This window comes from Sander lucioperca, chromosome 11 (genome assembly GCF_008315115.2).
Source record: "Sander lucioperca isolate FBNREF2018 chromosome 11, SLUC_FBN_1.2, whole genome shotgun sequence".
NCBI classification, from domain to species: Eukaryota; Metazoa; Chordata; class Actinopteri; order Perciformes; family Percidae; genus Sander; species Sander lucioperca.
Window position 1 is genome coordinate 17,639,193 of NC_050183.1, and position 16,684 is coordinate 17,655,876.

Sequence of the window (16,684 nt, forward strand, 5' to 3'; positions counted from 1 at the left end):
GTTAAACAAGCAAACCAGAGTGCACTCATTACTTTTCATTAGGACTGCTCAGTTTTTATGGTCAGCACATTACTTGACAGTGTTATACTGGTTTTGGAGAATTGGCTATTTCTCACTTTTATCTTTATGACTTGGTTGTATAATGACATTTCTTTTCCCAATTTCCATAATGATCAAAACTGTAATCTGTAGCAGAAGTTATTAGAAAGCAATTCTGATGGGGCGCCTGGATAGTTCACCTGGTTGAGCGTGCGCCCCATGTACTAAGGCTCAGTCCTTGATGCAGCGCATGTTCATTTCCAACCTGCGGCCCTTATCTGCATGTCATTCCCCCTCTATCTCCCCTTTCACAACTTCAGCTGTCCTGTATAATGAAGGCCTAAAATGCCCCACCAATGTACTGCACATTGCTGCAGCTCCTCTTTTCACATTTCTTTAACATAGGTACATATATGCACTAACCTGATTCAGAGAGGAAGAGGAAAGTTCAAGCTGCTAAAATTAGCAACATGTCAAAGAATGCAACAACAACCTATTTTCCCCACAGGGATCAAGCCATTAATTCCCATTGTTTGTTTGTTTATGGGTCAAATGACTTAAGGAGAGCAAGAGTAAGTCAACATGCTTTGTGACACATGTTCCTTGTGTCATACAGTCCCCTAAGTTTTACAAAAGTATTTTAAAGTCTTTATGTCTTCATCACATTTCGTATCAATCAAGAAATAAAGACTTTCCCTCAGATTATAGCAAGTTTCTGTGTGCGATACTTCTGTTGATATTTCACAAATAATGAAAGACTTGTTTTAAAGATAAAATATCCAACTAATGTAATAACTAATGATGTACAAAATACAAATGATAAAAGTGAAATATGTTTATATATTTATTGTGTATTATTAAGTACAGTAACAGCATGATAATACTGGTAATATACTTAATATGTAATTATATTTGATTGTACAGTAAATATAGTACCCATGTGACAGCCCACTAAGGGTACATAGAGTACTATTCTGATATCCGAAAGTACCCCAAAACAAATGCAAAGCGTAGTTTTAATATAGCCGAACATATCTTAAGTAAAACTTACAAATACCAAATACAACTTCAGTGATTTTGATTTAACAGTGTTTCTTTATTACTTTCTAATACATAACGCGCTAAGCAACTTGAGAGTACTTTTAATCATTTGGGTAATTGGTTAAAGCTATAGTGCGTAGTTTCTGCCGCTCCCATGAGGTATTCTAAGTAATGACAACAAAACGGTCGGCGCGTCCACATGATACAAGCCTTACGTGGCCGTGCACCGCCCCCACCCCCCCTCCATGCAGTTGCTAGTAGCCAAGGAGGACACGGAGGATTAAAAAAACATGATGGACTCTTCAGAAGAGGTCATTATCTTCACTCGAGTTTCTGCGCAGTAAAGTCACCGGACGACACAATCTGAAAAGTCTTAATTAACTTTGTATCAACTCATTTGGCAATGGCTTGAATGTAACGGACGTTCATTAATATCAAAAAGTTACACACTAAAGCTTTAAGGCATAGTGTGCAAAACGAGGACAGAACATTAAAAGTAAACAATCCTCAAAATCTGCCAGTGAGGAGCCCCATCAGATGAATATCAGATACATGAGCCAGAACAGGAAAATGGAACATCCTAATTCCACATAGTTTAACTCTACTAACAAATATATAAACAGTCCTTGTTCCAAAGCCACCTGTTCTCATGAACAATATGCTCAGATAGCTACGAAAAGTTAAGCACTGTAATTCGTAAGCATTTCACATATTTTTTTGCTGTATGCACCTCAATTACTGGTGCTGTATAAGAACCCGGGATTTTCAAGGCGGGTAGCGGACTTTGCGTCCCGGGGAAATCTAAAGACTTTCACCCAGGAAATGCGTGTTCCTTGGGAGTGTTTTAATCCAAACCAAAATCTTTTTAAATTAGTCATTTTGGTGCCTAAACCTAACTTTCGTCGCCGCATAACGCTCACTTTTTGTCACCTGAACTCAACTGTAATGTCAGCCGAAATGACCGGCAGCTTGCGGTGCTCTGTAGGGCTGATACGTCGGACCACCATGCGGTGCGTGTAGCCGGCATCGCAGAGTTCTGTAGCGGCTAAACACATCTAACTGCCGCTGATTCGACGGAGCTGTGACGAAGGTCTGTAGCCGGCCTCACAAAGCTCTGTAGCAGCTTAAAACAACTAGCAACTGCCGCTCCGCATCATGGAGCTCGTAGCCGGCCTCTGTAGCCGGTGTCACCTGAACAGCTGGCTGTCTCCTAGTTTCTTAGGATATCATATGTTTGGTGTGCATACATTTTTGTACTATATCATACGGACCCGTTCATGAGAATGCGTTGTCCAAAGACCATACAGACGACTAAAAGGGGAGCCATAAGGCATACTTTAGGCCATCATTTGCAACCAGTAGCAATTAAAAGGGATGTTAGCGCAGCAATATATTCAGAAAAAACAGGATTCAGTACCCTGTGATTAAAGCCCTTGTTGCAGCTAGATAATAGAGGCCTGCCTGTTAATCAGTGCAGCACCTATCGAAAGTGACTGACACATCAGGCTGTCTTGGCATCAGTGTTTTTATTCCAGGACTAATAACAAAGCCTGGTACATAGCGGTTTGTAAAAACAAATGAAAACAGATTACTTAATAACTTATATATCCTGCAGCTATAATCCCCCTTAACTTTGGTTGTGGCTCCTAAAACGTTCCTGTACTATAATAAACTGTATTAAATGTAAATGTATTTTGTCACAAACGATTATTGAAATGTTTTTTTACATATCATAAATACATTTCTAAAGAAGTTTGCGTTCAAAGTCCACCAGTAGGGAGGAGGTCAAGGTGGGTGGATGGGTCAAACAAACACGGGACATTCACCCAGGAGACAACTGTTTGTGTCCCGTGTAAAAAACCAAAAGTCAACAGTCATATTTCAACTTGCAAACACAAGTTAACTTATGTAACATACTTAATATACATCGCATACATAACGTACTTAACTAGTCAGGTAAAAAACGTAGGCCTACTTACCTTACGTACGTAACGTAAGTTACGTAACAAACAACATACTTATTTTAACTCTAACCATGAGGTTTTCCTAAACCCAACCAAGTTTGTTTCAATTTAAGACGTTAATCACAAGTTTCAAACTTTGACCGTTTCACATGTGCCTCTTGCTGGTACAAGGATGCGTAATCTGGAAGAAAATAAGTTGCACTCAAAACATAATTGAGAATGCAGTTTAGTTGTATGGGAACTTTTATTTTTATTTTTTTAAGTGACAGGGTTGCAATAACCCACTGACTCCACGAAAGGTGACAAAAAAAGTTGGAATAAAATAACTAGAATTGTGCTTCTGACTACATGCTGAGTTCACAAACTTAGTTACTTACTTACTGAATGTAGTCTTAAATTATAAAGGGAAACTGGATGATCTGAAAGAGTATTTTACCTTACTTAAAGAAGTCGTATTTTAACAACAGCAAATACAACCTCTTTTAACATCTCTCTACATTGCGTTTAGATTTAGATTTTGAGCCAGTAGCAGGCTGCACTTTGCACTGTGTGATGAAAGAAAAAAAGTAGAGTGAGGGCATATTACCTGGAGGCTTTAAACAATGCTGTGTTTTTGTTTATTCATGATGGTACAGCTCCAATATCGCTTGCACAGGCAAGCACACAAAGCTACCTTGGAGGTTTGTTTTCATTACAGAATTTTCCTGGAAGCCAAAGTTCAGGAAGAGACAGTCCTTTGAGTGGATGTGTACTTAGGCCAACAGCAATAGCTGTACCACTGTTCAAATAAACTGGTACCAGTTGGCATCCAGGTGCTTTGTTCACCACGCTCACAGAAGCTCTACGCTCAATTTACAGATGTAATGGCCATGCGATGCAACACCATAAAACTCGGTAATGGTCACCAAATGGCACAATAAATATATATATATTGCTTGACAAGGCAGTGGATTTCAATTACCAACCTGACAAATATGTGATATGCATTAAGTAATATTATGCAGTATTTTGTACTGAGCTTATCTGCATGTTTTTGAGCTCTTGTTTTTTCTACTGTGATTCAGTTTCACAGCCACTGAACCTGAACATTGTAATTATGGGACTTGATGAGAGTGCATAAGAGCTTTCCGTGATCAAATACGAAAGCTCACTAAAACTGCTTCAATATTCAAAGCCTTAACAGATGTCATGCAGCCAGACTAAACTGACTACACATATTTGTGGTATGTCTTCACAGCAACACCTGGTTTTAGTTTTGGTGCCTAAACATAACCAAATTGCGACCGTTTCACAACTTTAACTACATGTTTAAAACCGCAACGTTCTCTGGTTTAGATGTGATGAGGATGGAGAACCAATGTGTTCTCACTCCCAACTCATCTAATACTGATGCATGGTCAGTGGCTTTCAGCGTCAGATGGAGACGCAAAAGGCACCCTTTAGCAATTGCTACCACTCCAGTTGCCATAAAAACACGTTATCCAATTGCCACCGGGCATAGCAGCAGCTCGACCGCAATGCTGAAAGATGGCATAGTATGACGAGCGACAACGGTAGCGAGCAACACAGCACTTTCACCCAGGATACCACCGTTCGCGTCCCATTCTTGTCCTGCATTAGCCTGGCTCCGCCTTCCTACGTACTTCCGCTCAATTTTAATTTTCCTTCAGTAATACGTCTGGGTTTGCAGTATAGTCTTGGGTTTTCTCCAGCCGAATCAGCGAACAGAGGGAGTGGCTGAGAACGATCACGTTGAGGCCGTGCGCTAGAGTTGTAGTTCCGTAATGGCAGCGGAGGAAGATGTGAGCGAAGCCAATTGGTCCATTGTGGCAACGCTGCCGAATATCCAGAAGTTAAAGCCCGAGCAAGAACAATCTTTGCTGAGTTGTGTTGGTGGCCATGATGTGGTGGCCCTCCTCCCCACGGGGTTCGGGAAAAGTTTGATTTTCCAGCTAGCTCCGTTAGTGGTGAAGGAGTTGGATAAGGCGAACGCTAGCTAAGCCAACGTCACGACCAAACGTTAGCGATTGGTTATGGCAGATCCAGAGTGGCTTTGGGCAGATCCAATAGTTTTAAAGAATTATTTTTTGGGGCTTTTCTCTTTATTAAGTGACGGTGGATAGACATGAAAGGGGGAGAGAGATGGGGGAAGACACGCAGCAAAGGGCCGCAGGTCGGATTCAAACCCGGGCCGCTGCAGGACTCAGCCAACATGGGGCGAACGCTCTAACTGGGTGAGCTAGAGGCCGCCCCTAGATCCAATAGTTTTAAACTTCAACAGAGTACCCGCCTTCAAGGAAGTTAACACTTGTCAATGGAGAGTGGCCAGACTCTCTGTACAAATGAAATGTACGAGAGTCTGGTAGGACCAGGCTAGTCCCGCATGTCACTTAAGTGGTTTTATCCTGCACACAGCCAGAGGGCGACCCAGAGTGTCAAATATCGCATTGGAATAAGCTAAAAGCCCTCTGCGTCTGACTGGACACTAAAGGAGACTTTTTGCATCAGTAACTAACGCCCAAGGCACCTGACCAAGCATCGTTTTTGACGTGCTGGGAGTAAGACTGTGTTGTGACAACGCTCCTAGGTTGTATTTCCTGCCAGCTCTAGGGGTGCTAATTTCTAAAACATTCCTATAGGTCGTATTAGAGGTTAGGAGTATATGGGTTGAAGGACTTGTTTCATTTCACTGGCATTACCTATTAATGGCAGCGGTTCTCACTCATTATTTGCATCACAACCAATTATATATCTGTTTCAATTATATGTCAAATATGTATAATTTTTTTTTCATGTGAGTGTGATATTTGCTGTAAGGCGACTGCTTTGTGGTTGCCAGATGCTTTTTTTGCCAAACAGGAAGGCGAGTGTAATCTCGGCCTGACATTATTCCAGAAATACCAGCGAGCGCTGATCCTGGGCTAATCTCTGAGTTTTGTTTTGACTCCTTGGCTCAGATTATAGATGCAGACAGTTCTCCTGACATTTCACTCACTTCCCACTGGTTAAAGGTCAACAATGGGAGCTCTGAGATAAGCACTGCAAAGAAAGGGTGCTCTGGATGAGAATGTGCATGTGTGTGAATCGGAGGGGAAAAAAAGTCTCACGGTGAGGTCAGCATGTCAGCAATAGGGGTGTGATAAATACTGTTGCCATTTCCTTTTCGGAACTCAGATCAGTCCTGAGATTCCTAAGTGATGCTCGAGGCTATCTTTCTCATAATCTCCTGTCAGCAAAACACTCAAGTTGCACTCACAAAATGCATGTCTCTCTTCTCTGCAGGCTTATAAACTGTCAAAAAGCCCATTTCATGTGATTGCACAATCTTTGAAATTATTCTTATGGCATACATTTCTGTATTAAGAAACATTTTACCAACCAGTTAAAGAAAATGTTCCAGTCCATGTTGCTATTATTGTCAGTGTACAAGGGCCGGTAATACAAAGTCTTTTTTGATACTATTGCTTGGAGTTGCAACAATAAGATACTACTTTTGGATTATTAGCATAATAAAAGCCATCAGCTTCTACCAGTATCTCTACTGGGTTTTATGTTACCTCTCTTAAGATCAGGCTAGCTCTTAGATAGATTACATTTTAGGGTCTCAAAACTTGCTTTACAGAGGCATATAAATACATTGTAAACATAAACAATCAAAATACATTCAAGAAACAAAGCACAGTTACAAGAAAGAAACAAGAAAAATACAGTTAAATTATGGAAGAGTTATAATAAATATTAAACAAGTAAGTAAATGCACCGATACCACTTTTCTAAGACCAAGTACAAGTACAAGTAATTACATTTGGGTACTTGCCGATACAGAGTACCGATATTACCTAATAATACCATTGCAGTTCTTACAATTACTTTGAAAACATGTACAAATCCCAGTTCCAATGAAGTTGGGACGTTGTGTAAAATGTAAATAAAAACAGAATACAATGATTTGCAAATCCTTTTCAACCTGTATTCAATTGAATACACTACAAAGACAATATATTTAATGTTCAAACTGATAAACTTTGTTTTTTTGAATTTGATTCCTGCAACACATTCCAAAACAGCTAGTACAGGGGCATAATTACCACTGTGTTGAATCACCTTTTCTTTTAACAACACTCAATAAGCGTTTGGGAATTGAGGAAATAAATTGTTGAAGCTTTGTAGGTGGAGTTATTTCCCAATTTTGCTTGATCAGGCTTGGCAACCAGGCATCAGGTTGCTGAAATTGACAATACGGTTGCCATGTTTTAAACTGCCTATATTTGGAGCAGTTCATTTCTTATGTACTTATACCACACATTTTAATAATGAAACAATGAGATAATGGCTTGCAATATAATTTCCCATCCCTCTCAAATAGGGGTGCAACAGATCACAAAACTCACGGTTCGGATCATGGTCTTGAGTCAAGGATCGGATACATTTTTGGATCAGCACAAAAAAGGGGGGAATTTAAATGATTATTAAAAATGTAATAACAATAACTTTTAACAAAAGTTACTTCTTTCACCAGTAAATTGCTGTTAAATGACAAAAACAGATGAGAAAAGGGTATTTTACAATAACTTTGAATGGACCACAGGGTTTACCAGTTACCCATAAACGCAACATTTAGTCCTGTCTGTGTTGTATTCCGACAACAGCAGTGACCAGTGCTGGTTTGTGTCTTTTAGCTCATAGCTTTAGCGGCAGACTGTTGTACGTCCCGCTGTTGGAATCCTCTATAATGAAATACAGTCACACGTCTACACTGTTTGGCTGTCAGCATTTTAACTGTGTTTAATCCAGTTACTACTGTAGCTAACGGTAGGCTAATGTTACCTGCTGCCAAGTGTAACATGTTATTAGTGTTTACTAGCGTGACATACATCCTGTTGCCTTTAACGTCTTTTCGGAGCATCAGAGAGCAGTGCAGACATTTAGGTGGCACCGTAATGAGGCACAGAAATCCATGTATGTTTTCATGGCAAACGCGCGTGTGTGGAAAGCGGTCGCGCAACAGCTGAAATGTGTTGCGCACAAACGTAGTGTTTAAACTTTGAATAATAAAATAAAATATTGACTTCTTTTGAAATAAGATTTTCCAGTTTTGATTTGTTTTTATATATAAAAACACAAAATATTGAACAGGTCGTTGCCAAAGGGGGACAACCAGAGGCCACGAAACGGTTGCCAATTGACTCAATCTGGTTGCCAAGGGCAACCAGGTAATTGTTACTGTCGATGTACGACTTCAGTTGCTCAACAGTCTCCGTTGTCGTATTTTGTGCTGGACTGCAGGCAGGCCAGTCTAGTACCCACAGTCTTTTACTACGAAGCCACGCTGTTGTAACACGTGCAGAATGTGGCTTAGCATTGTCTTGCTGAAATAAGCAGGGACGTCCCTGTAAAAGATGTTGCTTGGATGGCAGCATATGTTGCTCCAAAACCTGTATGTACATTTTAGCATTAATGGTGCCTTCACAGATGTGCAAGTTAACCATGCCATGGGCACTAACACACCCCCATACCTTCACAGATGCTGGCTTTTGAACTTTGCGCTGACAGCAATCTGGATGCTCCTTTTCCTCCTTGACCCGGAAGACATGACATCCATGATTTCCAAAAACTCTTGCAATGTGGACTCGTCAGACCACAGCACACTTTTCCACTTTGCATCAGTCCATCTCAGATGAGCTCGGGCCCAGAGAAGCCGGCAGCGTTTCTGGGTGTTGTTGATATATGGCTTTCGCTTTGCGTATTAACTTCCACTTGTAGCTGTAGCGACGAACATTGTTAACTGACAATGGTTTTCCGAAGTGTTCTTGAGCCCACGTGGTAATGTCCTTTACATAATGATGTTGGTTTTTAATGCAGTGCCGCCTAAGGGATCGAAGGTCACTGGCATTCAATGTTGGTTTTCTGCCTTGCTGCTTACGTGCAGAGATTTCTCCAGATTCTCTGAATCTTTTGATGATACTATGGACTGTAGATGATGAAATCCCTAAATTCCTTGCAATTGTATGTTGAGAAAGGTTGTTCTTTAACTGTTGTACTATTTCCTCACGCAATTGTTCACAAAGTGGTGAACCTCGCTCCATCCCAGCTTGTAAATGACTGAGCCTTTTGGGGATGCTCCTTTTATACCCAAGCATGACACTCACCTGTTTCCAATTAACCTGTTCACCTGTGGAATGTTCCAAACAGGTGTATTAGCATTCCTCAACTTTCCTAGTCGCTTATCCCAGCTTTTTTGGAACATGTTGCAGGCATCAAATTCAAAATGAGTGAATATTTTTATTTTAAACTATAAAGTTTAAACATTAAATATCTTGTCTTTACAGTGTATTCAGTTGAATATAGGTTGAAAATGATTTGTAAATAATTGTATTCTGTTTTTATTTACATTTTACAACATTGGAATTGGGGTTTGTATTATTTGCACCTGAATGCACCATGAAGTCCCATCGGTTCCCACATGCTTTACCGTCCGTGGTTTGCTTTAAATACTGTAACTCACGGGGGAGGCAAAATGTTGCCACACAGTGACTTCAGGGAAGCATGAGGATTTAACCGTTCTGTTGTTTCTCCATCATCTCCAATACTGGCAGTGGTCATGGTGTCTGGAAAAGTGAATCTGCAGGCTAAGCTACGCTGTATCTTTAGCAACAGGCTGTTGCATGTCCCGGACCGGGTCTCCCGGTGTTTGAACCCTTTTAAGTGAAATACAGTCACGCTTTAGACCATTTAGCTTTAAGATGTTTAACAGTGTTTAAGCAAGCTATTAGCCAATGGTAGGTTAATGTTACCTGCTGCCAAGTGTAGTGCTAACTAGTGTTACATGAAGTGATGCATGAAGTGTCACGGGTGCAGTGGTATCAGAGTAGTTTTATGAGTACGAGTATGAGTACACAAGCACAGTATCAACCCGATACTGATATTGGTATCTGTGCATCCCTAATAGTAATACAAATTATCATATTTAGTTTTTACAGAGTGGCATTGATTAGCTCTCAGTAACACATTCGAATACAACAACACAGAAAACATTGGCCTAAAATATGAGTAATTATTTGTTTAGAAGTATTTGTTGTTAATGTGTCATTCCTGTGAACACCTTTCAGCTTCAAAATTTCTGTTGGAGTGAAAGACTGACACAAGGAATCAGATCCAACATGTTCATTCCTTGTAGTATAGTTGAAGAGAAAAACAGATGTTAGGGCTCAAATTGCAATGCGCTCTTGAATAAAGATAGGAATATAACTCCATAAGGGAGGTGATAAAAAAGAACTTTGAGTGCTCCAGTTAATTTCACAATGCACAGGATATGACGTAACTATCCCATGCCTTTTGGTACTTGTTTTAATACAGCAAACATGTATGATGACAGAGAGGGAGGGAGGGAGGTCACAAAGGTCTCCATTGACAGATTGAATTAAGGCCACACACACAGACACATTCCGGTGATTTTAACATCATCAGCCTCAGACTCTTCACTTTATTGGGCCTAGATTGAATCCAAATTGGGAGGAAATGCTTGATCTGCTACAAACCCTGTTCTCGCTTTCTTGTTAAGCCGTGCTGAAACTCAGGCATGAGGCAGGGTGATTTAAGAGGTGTCCAGTTTCTCAGTGCTCTGTGCACAGAGGAAATTAAATCGCTTTTCCCACAGCATCATTAATTGTTTTCCTTAAATTGTTTATTTGCAAAGGCTTTTCTGGTGAACGTGGCATTTACAGGGGGGCAGAGAAGAGCTACACTGACTGTTTTCTCTGGAATTACAATGGATTTGTCTGTTACAGAATTATGGCCTGAACACTGAGGGTGGGGGGGGGAGGACCAGGATAAATAATGATGTATTCGTTATCATTCCTGCCTTAGAGAAATAAATTGCATTCTTTGTTTAGATAGAAAATGAATTTTCCATTGGAGAGGTCAGCGCTAAATGCTAATAATGGATCTATTGGGCTCCTTTTTATGTAACACAGATAACACACTAAACGAATAGAAACTATGAAATACAGTATCACGGTAAACCCAATACTTAATGTATACATTGCAAAGCCAGTTTCTTTTGGGAAAAAAAACTATTGCTACAACCATTACAAAGTAGCACAACACAACATAAATTGGGAAGAAAATTTGCTCTAGTGAAGAGTGGAACTATATAAAACTCAAAATATGCTCTACCTGTCATATATATTCAACATATTCTCACTCCAACCTCGTCACGTATGGACGCTTGGTCAAGGACCCCTTGACGTTTTTTAACACTCTGGGTATTCCATTGACATAATTTTTCAACATGCAGGGTAGGGTTAGTTTTAGGCAACAAACATAAGTGGTTAGGTGAAGGAAAAGATGGTGGTTTGGGTCAAAATAAATGCATTTGTTATGTAACTTATGTTTGTGACTTTTGTTTTCACACGGGACATGGACAGCGGTCTTCTGGGTGAAAGTCCTATGTACAGTATGTTTGACCCATCTATCTACTCAGACCTCCTCCCTATGCAGACTTTGTCGCTCTATATATATTATATATATATATATATATATATATATATATATATATAACATTATCTCACAGTGCTGCGGTTGAAGCCCGGTGCGTCTCATACAGATACCAAAGGTTGCCTTGTGCATTGGTATCAGACGCTGAGGGCCACTGACCAAGCTGCTGCATTTGACAAGTTGGGTGTGAGAACAGGTTGGTATATTTCAGCTTCTAAATGTAACACTACTGTCAATCTAATTATTTGAATTACTAATTACAGTTTTTGCTTGTGTTTTGTTTTTTGTCCAATTGTTTTTGTAGTTTTCTTCTTTTTGTAAGACATGACATCATATTCTTGTGTGTGTTATGTGTATTATTTGCTTGGAATAAATGAAATGAACAAATAAATAACCCCTTCCCCCCAAAAAAAACCAACAAAAAGTATACATTTTGCAGTTTGTGCGTTTTCATAGATTTACAATTTGGATTGCATTCCAGTTTCAATAGCAGCAAAAGTTTTGTTTAAGAATTAAAGCAACATAAAACACATGAAAATACGTGACCTCGCAGAAATGTGTAAGAAACACTGTGTCCAACCACACAAGTTATTCCTGTGTATTTTGACAGCTAAAGAACTTCACCATCTATATCAGATCAGATAAACCTCAACTTTAGAACAACAGTGTTTATCACAAGCCATTTATTTCAGGCATGTGGTCTATGTGTGTTTGGTTTTCAGAGATCTGGAAACAAATCAGATCAAATAGCCTTAAAATTGGCAATATAACAAAAAGCCAAAATAAACAAGACAGTGAAACTAAGCCAGGATATGAAAAACAGCAATAGTTTGAGGTGATTGTTAGGCGGTTGTTGTTCTGTGTGCAGCCAGTGACCTGAAGAGTGTCCAGTCCCATGGTGGAAACAGCCAATTGTCTATGGAGATCATGTACAATATGTTTGTCATGTTCACATTGAGGAGGGTTAATGCACTGAGGAGCACTTCCAGAGAAGGATTAATCTGGTGAATGATTCAGCTCTCTGAGCTACATGATGTGGCCTGTGTTGTGTATATTACTGTATGTGCAGCCAATAGACTCTAAGCTGGGAACTCAAACACTGATGCAGTCTCAGACAGAAAAGTTGCCCCCCCCACCCACCCCTTCTGGAAAAGAAGCATACTTTCCATTCACAGTTTTCAATAGAGATCAACAGTGTGGTTTCGGAAGTAAAAATCCCATTCATTTTCTCAATAAGGATTTTGATTATTAGCCATAACGTTTAAACCATCAGGGTAGACTTACCACAAGCTATGAGATTGGGAAACGATGGCTTATGCTCTTGTAGAAACCAGAAGGTTGTATGATATGATGATTTAAGAAAAACATGTTTTTTTTTCACAAAATCTTGGAGAAGTACTAACACTACTCACAATCCTAAGTGTAACAGTGACGTCTCTGATTGGTGGAGCTCACTGTTACCATGGAAATGTTTACCGCACCCGCGAAAGGCGGTAAAAGTATATGATCGTTTTTTGTACACAGCCATTTTTGCCGTTTTCAAAATGTTCTTTTGCAATCAATCAAATGTTTTATGGTCATGATTCATCTCAGAGCTGGTTGGCTTGGTTCCAGCCTTAAAACTCTTTATGTAAGCACTCAATGAAACATCAATGGAGATATTGAATGGGGAAAATCACTTCTGGATCCAGAGCTGTTCAAAAAGTGGGCGGTTACTGTTGAGCTCTATGTGTCCTCCTTCCTCCAAAAAATATGACAATAAACTTTCTGCAACATACTGTCTGTCAGTACAATGGATCTAAATTCCCAGAAGTCTCCAGTTTCAATAAATGAAGTACACATGTCCAAAAGTATGTAATTTGTTATATATATATATTAGATATAATATTTGTAAACGTAATGTTAGATGTTAGTAATGGGCTAGATGGGAGTACAGGACCTGGAGGGCCGGCAGATTGCAGCCAATCACCTTTTCAGCAGAGCGGGCGATACGCTGCAGTCTGCTCTTCTCCTTGGCAGTGGCAGCAGCGAAACAGATGGTGATAGAGGAGGTGAGAACGGACTCAATGATGGTGGTGTAGAAGTGCACCATCATTGACTTTAGCAGGTTCAATTTCTTCATCTGATGCAGGAAGTAAATAGTCTGTTGTGCCTTTCTGATGAGGGAGCTACTGCTTAGCTCCCACTTGAGGTCTGGGTGATGATGGAGCCCAGGATATAAAAGGAGTCAGACAGTGACAGTGTTGACTGGGAAGTCACTCAGGGTGATGGGGGCGGATGCAGGGGTGTCGGACTGGGGGTGGAAAGGGGACTGAGTACCCAGGGCCCTCATGTGAGGATGGCCCAAAAAGATGCTAGAATAAATAGCTGTGGATGTGTGGAGGGGCCCATAGAGAATGCCTTTCTACAGGGCACAGAATTTTGTGCTACGCCCCTGGGGCTGCTGTCCACTGTCTGTCTTTAGAGCGTTTAGCTCTAAGTTGTTCTGACCGTTTTTTTGCCTTGTTGTCATTGCATGAGGTTAAAAAGTGACAAACCGACCAGCTAATGTGAGTGAATATATTATAAACAGAAGCGATCACAACAGATGGCGTTGGCAAGCTACAACCTGCCAGACCCGATCAATACTTAATAGAAGAGTATAGAAGGCATTTCTAATCATGATACTTTATTTATTTATCTATCAGGGGCGATGCACATTAATTGACATCATTATGATAAAATGCACCAGACAGAGCCAGATGGCTCATTTTTTATCTGAGGTTAATAGGCTGGTTGATAAGAAAAATACAAATTAAAAAGATGAAGACAAAATTCAGACAAATGAAATTAAAGCCCATATACTATAGCAAGAAACACGTTTTAAAATAAAGGATACACATAAAAAGCAGAAATGACAATCCTAACTTTACAACAACACACACGACTAAACACGTTGTTGGTTCAAGCTGTAGTTTAGTTGTTTAACTCCTCTCGTCAGTGAGTTTAAACCGCTGTCCCTCGTTGCTGATGCAAATTTTTAGGTTAGATGCTGTCATGATTTTCTAGACTGTTGACCTTTGCCACATTACAAAACGTTGCATTTTTCAGACTACCAAATGATAAATTCATTGCAATTAACGTTTTGGCCAGTTTAAACTCTGTCAGGATATAAATAAGAGGTTCACATTTTAATAACAATTGTTGGCTTTTGATCCAGAGAGAATAAGGGGATGAGGCACGGAGCAGTAAATTCTGAAAATGTGAAAAAACGCTTCACAGTTCTGCGTCCGTTTTGGAATGAATGAGCTTTTTGTTCTATTTCAAACATCTCTGAATCAAGAGATGTGTTGCAAGGCCCTCTTTGTTATTGTGCAAACATCTGGTCAGAATTATTGAAGCGTCTACGCAGAAATATGTCAACATCGGCATGCTGGTAAAACACATGTGATTAGATCTGGCGGATGTGCGTTCGAGATCGTCAAAGACTTCAAAGTAGTGACCTTAAAAAACACACACCCTCCCTCTGAAATAAGTGTGGAGCATTCCCCAGACCACAATGGATGCTGGGAAAGGGTTAGACAAAGTTTTAAGGTCGGCCCGGGGGAAAACTATCAAAACCATAGCTGAAAAATAGTCATCGAACCTGTATGTGTTTAGAGTGGAATTATATGCAGCAACACTCTCCTGCAGTTCAAACCAAAGTAAGCTCAATTGCCTCATGTTGATACGGCGGATTGCAACACAAGTTTTTGACAGAGTGTGTAACAATGTTTTAGTAGAGCAGAGAACGTACGCATACTCTTTTATATTCCTTTGTCCTTCTATTTTCATTACTATTATTATCTAAATATTTGTGTATATTTTTAAGTCACTTTACGGTCATCAGATCCTTTACTTAAAAAGTAAAAGTACAAATTCAACAATGCAAAAATAGAGTAAAAGCTCTGCATTCGAAATCATGTTAAAGTAAAAGTATTAGACAGATTTTTTACTTTTGTCTAAACTTGGCTTCTTCGTGAAATGTTGGATCGTCTCATCTCATTTGATCTTGAGTATGAAATAAAATGAAACCATCTGAGAAGTTTAGAGATTTTGAGAAAAGTCCTCTTTGTTGGAACTGCTTCCGAATCATACATGTAAAAAACGTGACTGGTTTCATCTTTAACAATGCATTATTTTATAAGTTTATCACTTGTTTTATGTAACATCTTAATCTAGGTAAATATAGCTCTCAAGGGGGCCTGGGTAGCTCATCCGGTAGAGCAGGCGCCCATATATATAGGTTTACTCCTTGACGCAGCGGCCGCAGGTTTGACTCCGCCCTGCAGCCCTTTGCTGCATGTCATTCCCCCTCTCTCTCCCCTTTCATGTCTTCAGCTGTCCTATATAAATAAAGGCCTACAAAATGCCCTCCCAAAAATTATAGCTCTCAAATAAATGTAGTGAAGTAGAATATTTTCAGTGGAGAAGAAGTATAAAGTAGCAGGAAATTGTACCTCAAAATTACAGGAAATTGTACCTCAAAATTGTACAGAGTTACAGTACTTGAGTAAATGTACCCACTAGTTACATTCCACCACTGTGTATGCTGTTGGCTATTAGCTATGTTTAAGATTTCAGTCTAAGGAAGTTGGAAACATTTGAAATAAAGCATGTACATAAGCGGGATTCTTGATCCTACTCCTTGTGTCATGACACTATCCAGAGCCTTCATCGCAAGAATATATCAATACGAAACTAGAACTACTCCTTACTGAAATACATTCACTCTAAGATTAAATGATACATCAATACAGGGAATGAAAGATGCAGCAGATATTCAGTATGTGAAGCCTTTATTTTTCCACAGAGGGATGTGAACCCTGAGGAATTGACAGTCACTAGCACAGTTTTCCTTTGTCACTAGGGACCCACACCAGGAGATTTCCCACGCTTGGAGTGTAATATGCTGCTGCGTTCCCTCCTCCTGTCCGTCTCTGTTCTGGCCCACGCATCTAATATGTTTATCATGAATCGCCTCCTCCTTTCTATCTGCTCTCCTACATCTTCTCCTCCTTTCACATCCTGCTCCTTGGTTTCTACTCTGTTAGAATAACATAAAGAACGGCACAAAACATAAAGAACGGCACAAAACATGTTTTTGTGCAGCAGGCATGCACGAG